This window comes from Ranitomeya variabilis, chromosome 4, assembly GCF_051348905.1.
Source record: "Ranitomeya variabilis isolate aRanVar5 chromosome 4, aRanVar5.hap1, whole genome shotgun sequence".
Classification (NCBI taxonomy): domain Eukaryota; kingdom Metazoa; phylum Chordata; class Amphibia; order Anura; family Dendrobatidae; genus Ranitomeya; species Ranitomeya variabilis.
The window spans coordinates 196,182,306-196,204,565 of NC_135235.1; positions in this window are offsets into that span (position 1 = coordinate 196,182,306).

The window sequence follows — 22,260 nt, forward strand, 5'->3', positions numbered from 1 at the left end:
CATATAGTATAACGTATTCCCCATAGTCCTCGATACAGTATAATGCAGCCCACATATAGTATAATGCAGCCACCCCACAGAGTATAATGTAACCCCCCATACAATATAATACAGCCCACCTCCCCATAATATATAATGTAGCCCCCCCATAGAATATAATGCAGCCACCCATGATATACTGTATATAACACAGCCTCCCCCATAGAATATAATATACCCCCACAATAGTATATAACACAGCCACATAGTACATAACATGGCCTCCCCCATAGAATATAATATACTCCCCATAATATATAGCAAAGCCCGCATAGTATATAGCACAAACCGTATAGTATATAGCACAGCCTGCATAATATAGCACAGCGTGTGTAGTAGATAACACAGCCCACACAGCAGTATACAGCACAGGCCACGCAGTAGTATACAGCACAGACCAAACAGTAGTATACAGCCCACAGAGCACTATATACAGCACAGCCCACAGAGCACTATATACAGCACAGCCCACAGAGCACTATATACAGCACAGCCCACAGAGCACTATATACAGCACAGCCCACAGAGCAATATATACAGCACAGCCCACAGAGCACTATATACAGCACAGCCCACAGAGCAATATATACAGCACAGCCCACAGAGTGCTATACACAGCACAGCCCACAGAGTACTATATACAGCACAGCCCACAGAGTACTATATACAGCACAGCCCACAGAGCACTAAATACAGCACAGCCCACAGAGTACAGAGTACTGACATTGCCATCTCCGTGTGCGGTTCCACCATTACTCCAAAGCAACATGCCCGCTGCCTTGGGGTCATACTTGATTCCGAGCTTTCATTCACCCCCCACATCCGATCACTGGCTCGCTCTTCTTATCTGCATCTCAAAAACATTTCTAGAATTCGCCCTTTTCTTACTTTCGACTCTGCAAAAACTCTTACTGTTTCACTTATTCATTCCCGTCTGGACTATTGTAACTCTCTACTAATCGGCCTCCCTCTTACCAAACTCTCCCCGCTCCAATCTGTCCTGAATGCTGCTGCCAGGATCATATTCCTCACAACCGTTACACCGATGCCTCTACCTTGTGCCAGTCATTACACTGGCTACCCATCCACTCCAGAATCCAGTACAAAACTACTACCCTCATCCACAAAGCACTCCATGGCTCAGCACCACCCTACATCTCCTCTCTGGTCTCAGTCTACCACCCAACCCGTGCCCTCCGCTCCACTAATGACCTCAGGTTAGCATCCTCAATAATCAGAACCTCCCACTCCCGTCTCCAAGACTTTACACGTGCTGCGCCAATTCTTTGGAATGCACTACCTAGGTTAATACGATTAATCCCCAATCCCCACAGTTTTAAGCGTGCCCTAAAAACTCATTTGTTCAGACTGGCCTACCGCCTCAACGCATTAACCTAACGATCCCTGTGTGGCCAATTAAAGAAATACAACAACAACAAAAAAAAAACATAATCAGGTTCCTCGCATCGTGTTCTCATACACTTTATGCAGTTAATAGCCTCTGTGTCTGTACTGCTACATACTTAGGCTGATAACTGGTTCATGCAGCTTTACATGAACACCCGAGCCTTACACTATGGCTGGTCCAAATAACTAAAGCAATTGTTACCATCCACCTCTCGTGTCTCCCCTTTTCCTCATAGTTTGTAAGCTTGCGAGCAGGGCCCTCATTCCTCCTGGTATCTGTTTTGAACCGTGATTTCTGTTATGCTGTAATGTCTATTGTCTGTACAAGTCCCCTCTATAATTTGTAAAGCGCTGCGGAATATGTTGGCGCTATATAAATAAAAATTATTATTATTATAATTATTATATCAGGATGGGGGATTATATATATACTAGACTGTGGCCCGATTCTAACGCATCGGGTATTCTAGAATATGCATGTCCCCGTAGTATATGGACAATGATGATTCCAGAATTCGCAGCAGACCGTGCCCGTCTCTGATTGGTCGAGGCCGCCATTATGACATCATCGTCGCCATGCTATGCCCGTCGCTGATTGGTCGAGGCCCAGGCGGCCTCGACCAATCAGAGAATGAATAAACGGGACAGACAGACAGACAGACAGACTAATGCATCGGGTATTCTAGAATATGCATGTCCCCGTAGTATGTGATTCGCGGCAGACTGTGCCCGTCGCTGATTGGTCGAGGCAACCTTTATGACATCATCGTCGCCATGGCAACCATTATGACATCATCGTCGCCATGCTGTGCCCATCTCTGATTGGTCGAGGCCGCCCGACAAACCGTCGACCACTCCATATAAGGTATGGTCTACAAACCGCCGACCACTCCATATAAGGTATGGTCTACAAACCGCCGACCACTCCATATAAGGTATGGTCTACAAACCGCCGACCACTCCATATAAGGTATGGTCTACAAACCGCCGACCACTCCATATAAGGTATCCTGTTTGTAGACCATACCTTATATGGAGTGATTTCCAGGACAGACAGACAGACAGACAGACAGACAGACAGACAGACAGAAAGACAGACAGACAGACAGACAGACAGACAGACAGACAGACAGACGGAAAAACCCTTAGACAATTATATATATAGACTAGACTGTGGCCCGATTCTAACGCATCGGGTATTCTAGAATATGCATGTCCCCGTAGTATATGGACAATGATGATTCCAGAATTCGCGGCAGACTGTGCCCGTCGCTGATTGGTCGAGGCAAGCCTTTATGACATTATTGTCGCCATGGCAACCATTATGACATCTACGTCGATACTGTGCCCGTCGCTGATTGGTCGAGGCCTGGCGGCCTCGACCAATCAGAGACGCGGGATTTCCATTATGACATCATCGTCGCCATGCTGTGCCCGTCTCTGATTGGTCGAGGCCTGGCGGCCTCGACCAATCAGAGACGCGGGATTTCCAGGACAGACAGACAGACAGACAGACAGACAGACAGACAGACGGAAAAACTCTTAGACAATTATATACACTCACCGGCCACTTTATTAGGTACACCTGTCCAACTTCTTGTTAACACTTAATTTCTAATCAGCCAATCACATGGCGGCAACTCAGTGCATTTAGGCATGTAGACATGGTCAAGACAATCTCCTGCAGTTCAAACCGAGCATCAGTATGGGGAAGAAAGGTGATTTGAGTGCCTTTGAACGTGGCATGGTTGTTGGTGCCAGAAGGGCTGGTCTGAGTATTTCAGAAACTGCTGATCTACTGGGATTTTCACGCACAACCATCTCTAGGGTTTACAGAGAATGGTCCGAAAAAGAAAAAAAATCCAGTGAGCGGCAGTTCTGTGGGCGGAAATGCCTTGTTGATGCCAGAGGTCAGAGGAGAATGGGCAGACTGGTTCGAGCTGATAGAAAGGCAACAGTGACTCAAATCGCCACCCGTTACAACCAAGGTAGGCCTAAGAGCATCTCTGAACGCACAGTGCGTCGAACTTTGAGGCAGATGGGCTACAGCAGCAGAAGACCACACCGGGTACCACTCCTTTCAGCTAAGAACAGGAAACTGAGGCTACAATTTGTACAAGCTCATCGAAATTGGACAGTAGAAGATTGGAAAAACGTTGCTTGGTCTGATGAGTCTCGATTTCTGCTGCGACATTCGGATGGTAGGGTCAGAATTTGGCGTAAACAACATGAAAGCATGGATCCATCCTGCCTTGTATGGAGCATCTTTGGGATGTGCTGCCGACAAATCTGCGGCAACTGTGTGATGCCATCATGTCAATATGGACCAAAATCTCTGAGGAATGCTTCCAGCACCTTGTTGAATCTATGCCACGAAGAATTGAGGCAGTTCTGAAGGCAAAAGGGCGTCCAACCCGTTACTAGCATGGTGTACCTAATAAAGTGGCCGGTGAGTGTATATAGATACCAGGATGGGGGATATATAGCAGGATGGGGGATATATATACTGTATATTCCAGGATGGGGGATATATATATATTCCAGGATGGGGGATACACATACCAGGAAGGGGAATATATATATATTCCAGGATGGGGGATATCTATATACCAGGATGGGGGATATATATATATTCCAGGATGGGGGATACACATACCAGGAAGGGGAATATATATATATTCCAGGATGGGGGATATCTATATACCAGGATGGGGGATATATATATATTCCAGGATGGGGGATACACATACCAGGAAGGGGAATATATATATATTCCAGGATGGGGGATATATATATACCAGAATGGGGGATACATATACCAGGATGGATATATAACAGGATGGGGGATATATATACCAGAATGGAGGATATATACATACCAGGATGGGATATATATATATATATATACTAGACTGTGGCCCGATTCTAATGCATCGGGTATTCTAGAATATGCATGTCCCCGTAGTATGTGATTCGCGGCAGACTGTGCCCGTCGCTGATTGGTCGAGGCAACCTTTATGACATCATCGTCGCCATGGCAACCATTATGACATCATCGTCGCCATGCTGTGCCCATCTCTGATTGGTCGAGGCCGCCCGACAAACCGTCGACCACTCCATATAAGGTATGGTCTACAAACCGCCAACCACTCCATATAAGGTATGGTCTACAAACCGCCGACCACTCCATATAAGGTATGGTCTACAAACCGCCGACCACTCCATATAAGGTATGGTCTACAAACCGCCGACCACTCCATATAAGGTATCCTGTTTGTAGACCATACCTTATATGGAGTGATTTCCAGGACAGACAGACAGACAGACAGACAGACAGAAAGACAGACAGACAGACAGACAGACAGACAGACAGACGGAAAAGCCCTTAGACAATTATATATATAGATATATATATATATACACTGTATATTCCGGGATGGGAGATATATATATATATACCAGAATGGGGGATACATATACCAGGATGGGGGCTATATATACCAGAATGGGGGATATATATATACCAGGATGGAGGATACAGTATATATACCAGGATGGGAGATATATATATACCAGATCAGTCAGTTTTTTAGGATTTGAGGCTGAATGAGCCCTAATGGGACCCCAGCTGTGAATTTTGGGGGATTCCAGCAGCAATTATTCCATTGTACAGCTCTCATTATAGGGCTGTCCTTTATCCCCTGGATTAATATTGAATTTCTAAATAGGATATAAAAAAATGGGTCTCTAAACCTTACAAGCTCTTTAAGCTTATTACTAGCCCCTATTTGTGATCCTATTATTATGATGTATGTGAACAATTACATTAAAAACATTTACACAGCCATTTTTTGATGTTTTGCAAATGTTTCCTAATCTGACATTGCGAGGCCAGCCATTCCTATACTGATGGATGAAAACGGCTCGCTTGCAACACAAATTATTAACATGCCAGATTTATTTCAGTCACAATCCCCGTAATTATCATAGGACCTCTTTCTGGTTGTCTGGTTGATAAATCTATACATAGATTCCCTAATAGAAAATTCTAAATTAAAACAGATTTAACAATTCCAACGACGTACCATATGAAATAAATATCTTAGACAGGATGAGGCTAGTGTACTTACTTTGAAAATCCATGTCAGAATGGTTGCATAATCCTGATATTAAGTTGAGCTAAAGAGTGAGAGTTCTCATGAGTTCAAGTATATTCACTATTCAGTCTATTCCCTCCCACTCTGGCTGACTGCTGCAGCTTGAACTGAGCAGTGTGAGACCTCCGCAGGGAGGCGGGACAGTGAGGAGCTGTCTGTTATGAACATACAACATACTCACGGGTAACAAAAACGGGAAGATGTACTACAGGGAGATGCTGCACCCACACCCAACTGGTCCCTGTACAGACTGGAAGACCCTAGCCACACAGCTCAAAAACACCACCTTGGACCTGGCTTCTTAAAAGGCCATTGAGGAGTTTCTTGTACCACCTGAGGAACTAGAGGGAAGGCTGCAACATACTTCCAATAAGAGGAGATGAAAATGTGCAGAAAAATATGAAACCCAGGGTAAGAAAATTAAAATACGTTCATATAAGTTAGTGTGGGAAAGTTAAGGAGAGACAAAAATAAACTGAACAATAATAACCTCCCAGAAACCTAAAAAGGTAAAAGGAAGATGAACTGGGAAGGAAAACAATCAGAATCATTGCAGGAATTCAACTGGTGTTTACCATGCAAGGTAAACTCGTTAGCTGAAGTGCTGGAACTCCTAAAGCCAAATCCACCTGGAGGTATAACCAGCAAGGAAATGCAGTGAAAGGTGAACATATAAACCCAACCCAAAATGTGAAAGGGCAGACCAAAACAGGAAAATGGAAAACATCAGGAGAGGAGCAAACCAAAAAGGGGGAAATCAGCATTTGGACAGTGCGGAAAAGAAAATAGCTCCTCAGACAGAGGAACTGACCAAGGAGCAACAGACTAGCGGATCGAATCTCCAAACTGAGGCATGACACTATCAATCAATACAGGAGTAAATTGGCAGAGATTAAGGTTAAATTCGGAAAAATTATTACACATCCATCCTGACATAGCATCAGCCTCATCAGATCAAGAAATCTATTTAACAATGTATACGGTTTTGAGCGTGTAATCTTATAACAGATCTACTTTAAAGGGGTCTGCCACTGTCTGGTCAAGTTTTACAGCATGTGATGTCCGTGTATATTATATGTCAGGTGCAAAATATGGAGCTGAGCATGATCAGTTATGGAACTTGACTTAGTTTAAAAATTGTTAATTTTTTATCAAATTTTAACATAGAAAACATAAACAATTAAATCACCTCTCCTCATTATGTTCTGACCCACAGTCATTTTTACTGAACACAATGGATGGAAATATTGGACAGGATGCTCTTCAATAGGAATCCAGGGAGTGGTGGTCCATGATTCACCTATGCTGCAACAGTGGACCATACAATGACGGTATGCACCGAGAAGGTTTGGGCTCCACAGCAGAAATCACAATTGTTTATGGCAGCGGTTCTCAACCTGGGGGTCGCGACCCCGAGGGGGGTCGAACGACCAAAACACAGGGGTCGCCACCTCTCTCACCTCCCCATCCACCTTCCCCCGTATGCCTGGACTGCTAGCTTTACTCCCGGCATAGCTTTGGGATCCCCGCAGGAAAATGAATTGATCGCGCATCGGATCTAGGGAGATACCAACTTCCGACGTCCCCCCTTCTTGTTTGGTGCAGCCAGGACAGATCCGGAATCTGTGGCACGTATCTGGCAACGGAATCCAGGGATGCAGGAAGAACGCGGCTGCCGGCATCGGTAATCGGCTTGAAGGGCTGCGGAAGAGCACGCCATAAAGGAGCCGTTCGGTACCCAGCAGTGATCCGCCGCCATCACTGTGTTCAGGGGCGTAACTACCGCGGTCGCCATTGCGACCGGGCCCCGCAGGTCAGGGGCCCCGGGCCGGCAGGTCTGAGCAGGGCCGGGCTGGCCATCGGGCACTTCTGGCAAATGCCAGAAGAGCCGATGCCAGTAGTGGGCCGCTGCACTGTTCCTCCCCCGGACCCCCCCCCAGTGCCGCCGCCGCATTTAACTATACCGGCGTCTATGACACCGGTGTAGTTCAATGCAATGATGAAAGAGAGAGCGTCACCTGACGCCCCCTCTCCCATCATTCCCCGCTCTGCCTCTGACACTGCGGGTGCGCGATGACGTCATATCATCGCGCACCTGCTGTGTCCTGGGCAGACTGCAGCCACCGAGACAGGAGCCAAGAGCAGCGCGGGCAAAAGCAAAGGTGAGGAGTTTTTTTTTTTCTTTTTAAACGGACTGTGGGGCCATTATCGGGGGGGGGGGGGGGAGATGTGATGTGGGCTGTGCTCTATATACCCCTGTGCTGGCTGTGCTGTATATACCACTGTGCGGGCTGTGCTGGATATACCACTGTGAGGGCTGTGCTGGATATACCCCTGTGCGGGCTGTGCTCTATATACCACTGTGCGGGCTGTGCTGTATACACCACTGTGCGGGCTGTGCTCTATATACCTCTGTGCTGGCTGTGCTGTATATACCACTGTGCGGGCTGTGCTCTATATACCACTGTGCGGGCTGTGCTCTATATACCACTGTGCGGGCTGTGCTGTATATACCACTGTGCGGGCTGTGCTGGATATACCACTGTGCGGGCTGTGCTGTATATACCACTGTGCGGGCTGTGCTCTATATACCTCTGTGCTGGCTGTGCTGTATATACCACTGTGCGGGCTGTGCTCTATATACCACTGTGCGGGCTGTGCTCTATATACCACTGTGCGGGCTGTGCTGTATATACCACTGTGCGGGCTGTGCTGGATATACCACTGTGCGGGCTGTGCTGTATATACCACTGTGCGGGCTGTGCTCTATATACCACTGTGCGGGCTGTGCTGGATATACCACTGTGCGGGCTGTGCTGGATATACCACTGTGCGGGCTGTGCTGTATATACCACTGTGCGGGCTGTGCTCTATATACCACTGTGCGGGCTGTGCTGGATATACCACTGCGCGGGCTGTGCTGGATATACCCCTGTGCGGGCTGTGCTCTATATACCCCTGTGCGGGCTGTGCTGGATATACCACTGTGCGGGCTGTGCTGTATATATCCCTGTGCGGGCTGTGCTCTATATACCCCTGTGCGGGCTGTGCTCTATATACCCCTGTGCTGGCTCTGCTGTATATACCACTGTGCGGGCTGTGCTGGATATACCACTGCGCGGGCTGTGCTCTATATACCACTGTGCGGGCTGTGCTGTATATACCACTGTGCGGGCTGTGCTCTATATACCACTGTGCGGGCTGTGCTGTATATACCACTGTGCGGGCTGTGCTGTATATATCCCTGTGCGGGCTGTGCTCTATATACCCCTGTGCGGGCTGTGCTGTATATACCACTGTGCGGGCTGTGCTGGATATACCACTGTGAGGGCTGTGCTCTATATACCACTGTGCGGGCTGTGCTCTATATACCACTGTGCTGGCTGTGCTGTATATACCCCTGTGCGGGCTCTGCTGGACATACCCCTGTGCTGGATATACCAATGTGAATCATAACTAATAAAATTACAGTTTTAAAGTAGCCACCAAAATTATTTTTTGGGTTGGGGGTCACCGCAACATGAGGAACTGTATTGCGGGGTCACGGCATTAGAAAGGTTGAGAACCACTGGTTTATGGCATGTTAAAAAGTTAACCAGAAAGTGTAAAACCCCTTTAACACAGGTGAATATTTATGAGATGATCGTCCTGAGGAACGTTTCTCTGTGTGTTTATACACTACATGGACTATAGTATTGAGACACCTACACATTACACCTATAGGAAGTTTTATGACCTCTCACTCTACATCTATAGGCATTAATATGGAGACAGCTTGCACTCTTCTTGGAAGTCTTTCTACAAGATTTTGGAGGTGTCAATGGGAATTTTTCCCCAGTCATCCATAAGAGCATGTGTGAGGTCAGACCCTGATGTTGGAGGAGATGGCCAGGCTCACAATGTCTAATCTATTTCATCCCAAAGGTGTTGGATGAGGTTGAGGTCCGGGCTCTGTGGGGGGTCAGTTATGTTCATCCACATCAAACTCCCCCAATCATGTCTGTATGGACATTGTGCACTGGGCACAGTCATGAGGAACAGAAAAGGTCCTGCCCCAAACTGTTCCCGCTAAGCTGGAAGCTACAATTGTTCAGGAAGGCTTGTGTTCTGAAATATTATGATTTCCATTCCAGGCACGTAAGGGTCTCTTGCCATTCAACAACTCAGATTCGTCCATCAGATGCCAGATAGAGAAGTGTGATCCGTCACTGCACAGAACACGTTTCCTCCAGTGTCGAGTGGTGGCGGCTTTACATCACTATATATGACTCTCGGGATTGTGCTTGATGATGTACGGCTGTATGCAGCTGCTCGGCCATGTAGATCAGTGTTTGTGCTGATGTTCTAATCAAAAAAGGTCAGGACTCGGCAGTCATGGAGTCTGTAGAGCGCTGGTGACTTTTCTGCCTTCTGTTCCTCAGCACTCGACCCCCACTCTGTAACGTTACGGGGTCTCTACTTCATAGCTAAGTTGCTGCTGTTCCTTCCACTTCTAATAACTTCACTCAGAGGTGATGGGGGAAGACTTAGGAGGGAACAAATGTAATGTACAGACTTGTTACCCCAGTAGCTTCTATTACAGGACCGCGCTGGTATCGGTGAGCTCTGCATCACTGGCCGCTCTGTTACCTGTTAGTAAAGGGAGACGGCATGGCGGGAGGCTGGGAGTTATACACTGGTGAGAAGGGAGGGTAGTTTGAGACCAGATGTTACACATTGAGAGTCAAAGTGCCAGATATTATACACCGGGGGCGAGGGGCCAGAAGTTATACACTGGGGAGGCGAGGGGCCAAATGTTGTACATGTTATACACTGGGGGTGAGGGGCCAGATGTTATACACCAAGGGTGGTGAGGGGCCAGATGTTATACACAGAGGAAAGTGATGGGCCAGATGTTATACACTGTGGTCGAGGGGTCAGATGTTACCTACTGGGGGCTAGGGGCTAGATGTGATACACTGAGGGAGGTGCAGGGCCAGATGTTATACACTGGGGGTGATGGGTCAGATGTTATACACTAGGGGTGAGGGGCCAGATGTTATACAGGGGGGGTGAGAGACCAAATGTTATACACGGGGGGTGACAAACTAGATATTATACACTGGGGTTGAAGGGTCAGACGTTATACACTGGGGAGCAAGGGGCCAGATGGTATACACCATGGGCGAGAGGCCAGATGTTATACATCGGGGAGCAAAGGACCAGATGTTATACACTGGGGGGTAAGAAGCCAGATGTTATACACTGGGGGTAAGGGGCCAGATGTTATACATCGGGGAACAAAGGACCAGATGTTATACACTGGGGGTAAGGGGCCAGATGTTACACACTGGGGTTAAGGGACCAGATGTTATTCATAGAGGGGGCAAGGGGATAGATATTATACACCAGGGAGCAAGGGACTGGTTGTTATACACTGGGGGGTAAGGGACCAGATGTTATACACTGGGGGTTAGGGGCCAGATGTTATACACCATGGGCGAAGGGCCAGATGTTATACACTGGGGGGTAAGGGACTAGATGTTATACACTGGGGGGTAAGGGACCAGATGTTATACACTGGGGGTTAGGGGCCAGATGTTATACACCATGGGCGAAGGGCCAGATGTTATACACTGGGGGGTAAGGGACTAGATGTTATACACTGGGGGGTAAGGGACCGGATGTTATACACTGGGGGGTAAGGGGCTGGATGATATACACCAGGGGGTAAGGAGCCGGATGTTATACACTGTGGGGTAAAGGACCGGATGTTATACACTGGGGGGGTAAGGGGCCGGATGTTATACACCATGGGCCAGATGTTATACACTGGGGGGTAAGGGACCAGATGTTATACACTGGGGGGTAAGGGGCCAGATGTTATGCATAGAGGGGGCAAGGGGATAGATGTTATACACCAGGGAGCAAGGGACTGGATGTTATACACTGGGGGTAAGGGGCAGGATGTTATACACCGGGGTAAGGGGTCAGATGTCATATACCGGGGGTATGGGGCCAGATGTTATACACCAGGGGGTAAGGGGCCGGATGTTATACATTGAGGGGGGCAACGGGACAGATATAATACACCAGGGAGCAAGGGACCGGATGTTATACACTGGGATGTAAGGGACTGGATGTTATACACTGGGAGGTAAGGGACTGGATGTTATACACTGGGAGGTAAGGGACTGGATGTTATACACTGGGAGGTAAAGGACTGGATGTTATACACTGGGGGTGTAAGGGACTGGATGTTATACACTGGGGGGGTAAGGGGCTGGATGTTATACACCATGGGCCAGATGTTATACACTGGGGGTAAGGGACTAGATGTATATAGCGATAGCATGCATTTGCATGCGTTTTGCAATGCGATTGGGGTTGTAGACGAGACGCTGCGGACTCAACCGCAAATGTGAACCTAGCCTTATTGCCGACTGTGTCCTGTGAGTAGGGGATATATTGTCTCGGTGGGTTACCCCCTGCAATTGTGTAATTATGGTAAAATTCTTACCTTCTACATCTAACAGTCTAGAAAGCTTCCATCTGCATGCAAAAAGGCGCATCTTACAGAGACAGCGTCACATGATAAACTGGAAACTGTGCAGGGAAGACATTAACTTGGCTCTCTTTAGAGCGAAGAGTCTTGTCAGCAAAGCTTCATCCACACAGTAACTTACTGCTAATGAGGGCAGGAGAAATCTTCATTAAATAACATATGTAATACGCTGCTCATAATGCCTAATAGTGACCATTTACTTTGCAGCATGTGGGAAAGATTTTGGCACTGTAATACCCTTTAGATTTCCATATGCAATTAGACAGTGAAAAATCCAATGAGTAAATTGTAGAGTTATTGGCTACTCTTCAAAAATGCTTTAGGAAATGAAAAAGGCCTCCAAAAACTCTTGGAAGAAGGAACATTTCTTGAAGCAGTTTCCATTACAAAACTTGTCGTCTTTGACCGTCTCAAGAAAGCTCTGTGCACATACCTAAAGACCCCTTGTCAGAGGCCCCTCATCCAGCCAACCAGTTCTCCTACTTTGCATTAAAGAGGAACGAAAATCCTAAGACATGTCTGCAAAATGGAGGTTCTGGTTTGGCCATGTATTTTGAGCCATATGACAAGGTTCTTAAACCCTTTAAAGACCAGGCTTTTTCAGGGCCTTAAAGACCAACATTTTTTTGGACTTTTTTCCTCGACCTATACCAAGAGCCATCATTTCTTAATCTGTCCATCAACATAGCTGTGTGGTGGTTTATTTTATTCAGGATTACTTGTATTTTTTTAATGGCAATTTTTTGTCTGGGACTTATGATAGGTCATAAGTGTCTGATCGGTGGGGTTTTCGACACCTGGCACCCTCACTGATCAACTGTTCCTGGTGCAAGCGGTGGCCGTAACTGCTTAGTTGCGGAGCTGCACAGTTCTGAATCCATAGGGGGTACATGTGCAGTATCCAGCCATGGCCATCGATGGAGCTATGGAACTCCACAACTGAGCAGTTACAGCCATCATTGGCACTGGGAACAGCTGATCGGGGGGTGCTGGGTTTCACACCCCCACCAATCAGACATTGATGATCTATCCTAAGGCTAGGCCATCAATGTTAAAATCTTGGACACCCTGACATGTTCCTGTGGGAAACAGTCTGAATCCAGCTCACCGGGCGCAGATGGGCTTAATCCAAGGCTCGGACCGCGCTCCTGAGTAGCATTCTGATGAGAATCCATAAGTGCATCTTTACTTCATCCACATGGATAAAGCAAGAAATCTACTTCACGATTAAGAGCAGGTTGATGGCTCGAAACGCGTAGACTCTGTACCTCATTTTACATGATGTTACTCTGTTACATGTTTTTACTCAACATTCAATAAAGAAGATTGTATACTTTATTCATGAGGTTGGACATAAAATGCATTTTTGAAGTCAGAAGAGATATCTGGGGGCTGAACCGGTCTGCAGACAGCCATCTAGTGTATGTACACCTTTAGCTGCATTCTTGGTCAGAAGACTTATTCCATTAATCCTTGTATTAAAGGGGTTGTCTACTGTGATGCGGTGTTGCGAGACGTGATGCCCGGTGCCCAATCAGACCGATAATACCGTTGTATGCATCAGCCCTAACAAGTACGGATTATCCAGGGCAGAGAACTCACTTAAGATCCTAAGAACCCCTTTTACTACCACCCCTACTCCCCTATTGCTGAACGGAACTATATAGGCAATGACATGTTGTATGGTGTGTGTTCAATGAAAACGTATAAATATGACACCATGATTAGCCCTCTTAGTCTCCCATGGGTCACTGTTCACCCCACGGAAGTGATGATACCGTCATGGCGAAAGCACATTTGTATTCTCATTTAGCTAAGTACCATGTTATCTACATATATGTTCTGTATTTATAAAGTATTATATGTATTAGCTTTATAAGTTTTGTTCATAAAAGCAATGAGACCGGGTGTTGGATTAGCTAAACAACTGCTGAAGACATTGAGCTCCAGTTTAAGCTCTTACACACCTGTCTCAAATCTGTGCTCTGCTTCCCTCACCCGGTCTGCTAAACTCTATGGTGCTCCATGTCAGGCTTTGTAGATGGCCCGGCGTGCTCCCATGTGATCATCTGCCTGGGCCTACATAAGGCTCACCAAGACACACACCTGTGTCTTGGTATTAAGACTTTGGTGCTTTTAAGACTCTTGAGTTTCTTTAAACACCTTGACCTGCCCAGCTGCCTGTCTGTAGTCTGGTGGACATCTCCCGCCTGCGGTTTTCTGCATCCCAGCTGCCTATCCGTGGTCTCCAGGACATCTCTTGTTTGCCTGCAGCTTCCAGGAACTCTGCTACCTGTTTCCTGAGTGCAACACTCGTCTGCTGCACCAACGCCCATGGCCTGTGTGCCTACCCGGACCTTGAGCCTAGAGCATCCACCTAACCTATTGAATCGAACATAAGCTAGTTCTTGGAATCCATGATTTACAACCTTTGTGGTGTTAACTTACATATCCTTTTTGGTAATGTACTAAAGCCTCCTTGGTTCTGAGAGTACAATACACACCTTATCCTTGTGTACAAGGCCGACAAGCTTTGTACACCGGCTGAGACTATTGTATCTGCTCTTGTTCCCGATGCGTCATTCCCTAATTTGACCATTTGCTGGCAGATCTGGAGACCTCTTGTGTCTCACCCTAAATTAGCTCTCCCAAGAAAGGGTTTTCCATGACAGTACACTGACGACAGCAGCCATTCCTGATGGTATGTATAACACGGGTAACAACTTTGTCAAGTAATTGGACTTCGGGTATATGACTAAAGCCAGAAATGGGACCAAGATATCAATAGCCGAGTAGCAGTCAAATTTTTTTTTTATCCCAGAACCCCCATTAAAAAGCAACCTCCTTATAAAATAGTATAAGTAGTAATTACGGACAATAGCAGGAGCACAAGGTTGCATTCAATAATAGGCTACCTGCTAGCTTAGTGTGTGCTATATGTTGGATTTACATTTGCAAGCTATAGAATTGTTTGCAAAAAAAACAATAGTCCACATGTGGGATTAGCCATTTACCTTGGCACAGTACTTTCACATCAGTCACAATGGTAATGGAGGGGATTCCCATAATAACTTTGCTCCCATTCAAGCTATTTGCCAATATTTTGTGTAAATAAGCCCCAGAGAGAAAACTTGGCTTTTATACTTGCAGCTTTTCTATTATCAGGACAATATAATATTTTTTTTCACACTCGTGTGTCCTTTATTGTAGCTTTCAGAATAGAGTTAACAATAATGGTAATAATAAGAAACATTAAACAGTATGTACAGCACTCACATGCACTTTGCAATCAGCAACACATACATAGTATGAAGTATGGGAAAACAATAATCTAAAAAGGAAAAAAAACCTTGCCCACAAGAGCTTACAATCTAAAGGAGAGTGCTGATAGTGCCTAGTGGTGGAACAATGGGTGAAGGTAGAAATTTTGGTGCATAAATCAGTCATACTGGTAGAACCTGTTCAACATACGGTTGCACTCACAACTATTCAACCCCCACCATTACAAAATAAACACATTTATTGTGGCTTCCAATAAATCAATTAAATAAAAACATTTTCAGTAGCTGAATGCAACTAATATAACAAGTGGTTTCCCCAAATTCAACACAAAATGCCACCTTTACTGACCACTGCAGTCTCGGAATTATTAATTATCTAGTATCTTTTGTGCTTTGTAGAGCCTCCTCTAGCTGTTATAACCTGCTGCAAACAGGACACGTAGCCAGACACTAGCTTCTAGCAGTATTCCTGAGGAATCATAGTCCATTCCCCATGGAAAATAGCACCAAGTTCTCTAATATATTTATTGGGGACTTAGTGGAGAGCCTCTTCTAGCTGTTATAACCTTTGTCTTTGGAATGTGGGAGGAAACCGGAGTGCCCGGAGGAAACCCACGCAAACACGGAGAGAACATACAAACTCTTTGCAGATGTTGTCCAAGGTGGGATTAGAACCCAGGACTCCAGCGCTGCAAGGCTGCTGTGCTAACCACTGCGCCACCGTGCTGCCCTAATTCCAAAGACATACTTATAGGGAATTTAGATTGTGAGCCCCATCGGGGACAGCGATGATGATGTGTGCAACCTGTAAAGCGCTGCGTAATTTGTTAGCGCTATATAAAAATAAAGATTATTATTATTATTATTATTATTATAACCTGCTGAAAACTATATACATAGTCAGACACCAGCTTATGACAGCATTCCGGAGGAATCATAGTCCGTTTTCCATGAGAAATAGCACCAGTTCACTGATATTTTTTATAGGTGGGCTTAGTAGAGCCCCTTTTAGCTGCTATGACGCTGAGTCACTTCTCGTGGACAAGCCGAGAGTCACGGTCAAGTACGAGGTCAAAAGACAGGAGGGTATGTCATAACAGACAGAAGAGACAAAGGCGTAGTCAGGTAACGGTCCAGAGTCAGAATACCAGGAGGAAAGCAGATCAGAGCAAAGGGAGCAGGAAAAACGGATGGTGAAAACGATGTCCGAGGACAGGCAGCAAAAAGATCCACAAGCAGAACACAAGGCGCAGAGAGACAAACCACATAGAGCTGAATGTACGTCTGGCAGAAATCTGGGACTAACAGCCCAGCTAAGTAGCCTGATTACACCTGAAGGCAGCCCAGAACTTCTCATTCTCAGATTAACCAGCCAAGCCATCAATCAAAACACTGACAGCTCAGCACGTCCCTGCACCAGATTGGACAACCGACCAGTAAATCAAAGTACTGACAGCTTCAGCACGCCCTTGAACCAGATTGGAAAGCTGAGCTGTCAGTAACTGCATCTCAGACACATTGAGGGGTGGAATTGTGACAGTACATAGCCAGACACCAGCTCCTGGCAGCATTCCTGAGTATTCATAGTCCTTTTCCATGGGAAATGGAACACAGTTCACTAATATTTTTATAGAGGGATTTAGTAAAGTCCCCTCTAGCTGTTATAACCTGCTACAAACATGAAGCATAGCCAAAAATCAGCCTCTTTCTGCATTCTTGAGGAATTGTAGTCCAGTTCCATGGAAAATGGCACTTAGTTGTCTAATATTTTTGGGTTGTCAAGAGAGTAATCCGAAGAGTTGGGAGAAAAGATCATTGCTCTGCACAAAGAAAAGGATACAAACTCATTGAATATTCTTAAAGATGGAAGAAAAGTTTGTAATTTTAAAAAACACTGGCAGTGGCTGCACTATTTGGACATGGAGGGTAGGTGGCGGAAAGTGTTATGACCCCAATGGCAGAGGGTCTCAAAAGTACATACCAAGTCTGCAAACACAAAAAACCAGCTCATAGGGCAGTGGTAACTGGGCTGACCATATATCTAATCCTAGCACCACAAATAGCAGCAGCCGGGGAACGTGCCTACGTTGGTTCTAGACGTCTCGCGCCAGCCGGAGAACTAACTAACCCTAGAAGGGAAAAGATAGACCTTTCTTGCCTCCAGAGAAAAGACCCCAAAAGTTGGATACAAGCCCCCAACAAATAATAACGGTGAGGTAAGGAGAAAAGACAAACGTAAGAATGAACTAGATATTTAGCAAAGAGAGGCCCACTGACTAATAGCAGAATATAGTAAGATGACTTATATGGTCAGCAAAAACCCTATCAAAATTTCCACGCTGGATATTCAAGAACCCCCGAACCGTCTAACGGCCCGGGGGGAGAACACCAGCCCCCTAGAGCTTCCAGCAAAATCAGGAATCACATTTAGTACAAGCTGGACAAAAAATAAGAGCAAAGCGAATAACCAAAAAAAAAACAAGGAAGCAGGACTTAGCTTAATTTTGCAAGATCCAAGACTAGCAGACAGGAGCAAACAGAAAGGAACTGATTACAACGATGCCAGGCACTGGACTGAGAAACCAGGAAGTTTATATAGCAACACCCATGGACTAACGACCCAGGTGGGTGCCAAACTGAGGAAAGACAATCCCAGAGTCATATCACTAGTGACCACAAGAGGGAGCCAAAAAAGTCTAATTCACAACAGTACCCCCCCTTTAAGGAGGGGTCACCGAACCCTCACCAAGACCACCAGGGCGATCAGGATGAGCAGCGTGAAAGGCACGAACTAAATCGGCCGCATGCACATCAGAGGCAACCACCCAGGAATTATCCTCCTGACCATAGCCCTTCCACTTGACCAGATACTGAAGCCTCCGCCTGGAGAGACGAGAATCCAAGATCTTCTCCACCACGTACTCCAACTCGCCCTCAACCAACACCGGAGCAGGAGGCTCAACAGAAGGAACCACAGGTACAACGTACCGCCGCAACAAAGACCTATGGAACACGTTGTGAATGGCAAACGACACCGGAAGATCCAAGCGAAAGGACACAGGATTAAGGATTTCCAATATCTTGTAAGGACCGATGAAGCGAGGCTTAAATTTAGGAGAGGAGACCTTCATAGGAACAAATCGAGAAGACAGCCATACCAAATCCCCAACACGAAGTCGGGGACCCACACCGCGGCGGCGGTTGGCAAAACACTGAGCCTTCTCCTGTGACAACTTCAAGTTGTCCACCACATGATTCCAGATCCGCTGCAACCTATCCACCACGGAATCTACCCCAGGACAGTCAGAAGGCTCCACATGTCCCGAGGAAAAACGAGGATGGAAACCAGAGTTGCAAAAAAATGGCGAAACCAAAGTAGCGGAACTAGCCCGATTATTAAGGGCAAACTCAGCCAACGGCAAGAAGGTCACCCAATCATCCTGATCTGCAGAAACAAAACACCTCAAATAAGCCTCCAGAGTCTGATTAGTTCGCTCCGTTTGTCCATTAGTCTGAGGATGAAAGGCAGATGAAAACGACAAATCAATGCCCATCTTAGCACAAAAGGATCGCCAGAACCTGGAAACAAACTGGGATCCTCTGTCAGACACAATATTCTCAGGAATGCCGTGTAAACGAACCACATTCTGAAAGAACAAAGGAACCAGATCGGAAGAGGAAGGCAGCTTAGGCAAAGATACCAAATGGACCATCTTGGAAAAGCGATCACATACCACCCAGATGACAGACATGCCCTGAGACACCGGAAGATCTGAAATGAAATCCATGGAAATGTGTGTCCAAGGCCTCTTTGGGACAGGCAAGGGCAAGAGCAACCCGCTGGCACGAGAACAGCAAGGCTTAGCTCGAGCACAAGTCCCACAGGACTGCACAAATGACCGCACATCCCGTGACAAGGAAGGCCACCAAAAGGACCTAGCCACCAGATCTCTGGTGCCAAAAATTCCCGGATGCCCTGCCAACACCGAGGAATGAACCTCGGAAATAGATCTGCTGGTCCACTTATCAGGAACAAACAGTCTGTCAGGTGGACAAGAGTCAGGTCTACCAGCCTGAAATCTCTGCACCACACGTCACAAATCCGGAGAAATGGCTGACAGGATAACTCCCTCTTTGAGAATACCAACTGGTTCTGCGACTCCAGGAGAGTCAGGCACAAAGCTCCTTGAAAGAGCATCAGCCTTCACATTCTTTGAACCTGGTAAATACGAGACCACAAAGTCAAAACGGGAGAAAAACAATGACCAGCGGGCCTGTCTAGGATTCAGGCGTTTAGCAGACTCGAGATACATCAGATTTTTGTGATCAGTCAAGACCACCACACGATGCTTAGCACCCTCGAGCCAATGACGCCACTCCTCAAATGCCCACTTCATGGCTAACAACTCCCGATTGCCAACATCATAATTCCGCTCAGCAGGCGAAAACTTCCTAGAGAAAAAAGCACATGGTCTCATTACAGAGCAACCAGGGCCTCTCTGCGACAAAACGGCCCCTGCCCCAATCTCAGAAGCATCCACTTCAACCTGAAAGGGAAGTGAGACATCAGGCTGGCACAAAACAGGCGCCGAAGTAAACCGGTGCTTCAACTCTTGAAAGGCTTCCACGGCTGCAGGAGCCCAGTTAGCAACATCAGAACCTTTCTTGGTCATATCCGTCAAAGGTTTAACAACGCTAGAAAAATTAGCGATAAAACGACGGTAGAAGTTAGCAAAACCCAAGAACTTCTGAAGACTCTTAACTGACGTGGGTTGAGTCCAATCATGAATAGCTCGGACCTTGACTGGGTCCATCTCCACCGCAGAAGGGGAAAAAATAAAACCCAAAAAGGGAACCTTCTGTACTCCAAAGAGACACTTTGAGCCCTTAACAAACAAAGCATTCTCACGCAAAACCTGAAACACCATCCTGACCTGCTCTACATGCGAGTCCCAATCATCAGAAAAAACCAGAATATCATCCAGATAAACAATCATAAATTTATCCAGATACTTCCGGAAAATATCATGCATAAAGGACTGAAACACTGAAGGAGCATTAGAGAGCCCGAAAGGCATCACCAAGTACTCAAAATGACCTTCGGGCGTATTAAATGCAGTTTTCCATTCATCTCCTTGCTTAATGCGCACAAGGTTGTACGCACCACGAAGATCTATCTTGGTGAACCACTTGGCACCTTTAATCCGGGCAAACAAATCCGACAACAGAGGCAAAGGATACTGAAATTTAACAGTGATTTTATTCAGAAGCCGATAGTCAATACAAGGTCTCAAAGATCCGTCCTTCTTGGCCACAAAAAAGAATCCCGCACCAAGAGGGGAAGAGGATGGACGGATATGCCCCTTCTCCAGAGATTCCTTGATATACGAACGCATTGTGGTATGCTCAGGTACAGACAGATTAAATAATCTTCCCTTAGGAAATTTACTACCTGGAATCAAATCTATAGCGCAGTCACAGTCCCTATGAGGAGGAAGAGCACTGGACCTGGACTCGCTGAATACATCCTGGTAATCAGACAAATACTCAGGAACTTCCGAAGGAGTAGAGGAAGCAATAGACACCGGCGGGGAATCACCATGAATTCCCTGACAGCCCCAACTTGACACAGACATTGCCTTCCAATCCAAGACTGGATTATGGGTCTGTAACCATGGCAGACCCAAAACGACCAAATCATGCATTTTATGCAGAACAAGAAAACGAATCACCTCCCGATGTTCAGGAGTCATGCACATGGTTACCTGGGTCCAAAACTGCGGTTTATTTTCCGCCAATGGCGTAGCATCAATACCTCTAAGAGGGATAGGATTTACCAATGGCTCAAGAACAAAACCACAGCGCTTGGCAAACGACAGATCCATAAGACTCAGGGCAGCACCTGAATCCACAAACGCCATAACAGGGTAAGAAGACAAAGAGCAAATTAAAGTCACAGACAAAATAAATTTAGGTTGCAAATTACCAATGGCGACAGGACTAACAACCCTAGTTAGGCGTTTAGAGCATGCTGATATAACATGTGTAGAATCACCACAGTAAAAACACAACCCATTCTGACGTCTATGATTTTTCCGTTCATTTCTAGTCTGAATTCTACCACATTGCATTAAATCAGGTGTTTGTTCAGACAACACCACCAGAGGATTCGCGGCTTTGCGCTCCCGCAAACGCCGGTCAATTTGAATAGCCAGCGCCATGGAATCATTCAGACCTGTAGGAATGGAGAAACCCACCATCACATTCTTAATGGCTTCAGAAAGGCCATTTCTGAAATTTGCGGTCAGAGCACACTCATTCCACTGAGTAAGCACGGACCATTTCCGAAATTTTTGGCAATACACTTCTGCTTCATCCTGACCCTGAGAAATAGCCAGCAAGGCTTTTTCTGCCTGAATTTCAAGATTGGGTTCCTCGTAAAGCAATCCGAGCGCCAGAAAAAACGCATCAATATTTGCCAATGCCGGATCTCCTGGCGCTAGCGAGAAGGCCCAATCCTGAGGGTCGCCCCGTAAGAAAGAGATAACAATTTTTACTTGCTGAGCTGAGTCTCCAGATGAACGGGGTCTCAGAGATAGAAACAATTTACAATTATTCCTGAAATTCCTAAACTTAAATCGGTCTCCAGAGAACAGTTCAGGAATAGGTATTTTAGGTTCAGACATTGGACTACTGGTAACAAAATCTTGTATGCCCTGCACACGAGCAGCAAGCTGATCCACACTTGTAATCAAAGTCTGGACATTCATGTCTGCAGCAAGCACAAGCCACTCAGAGGTAAAGGGGAGGAAAAAAGAGGAAAGAAAAAAAA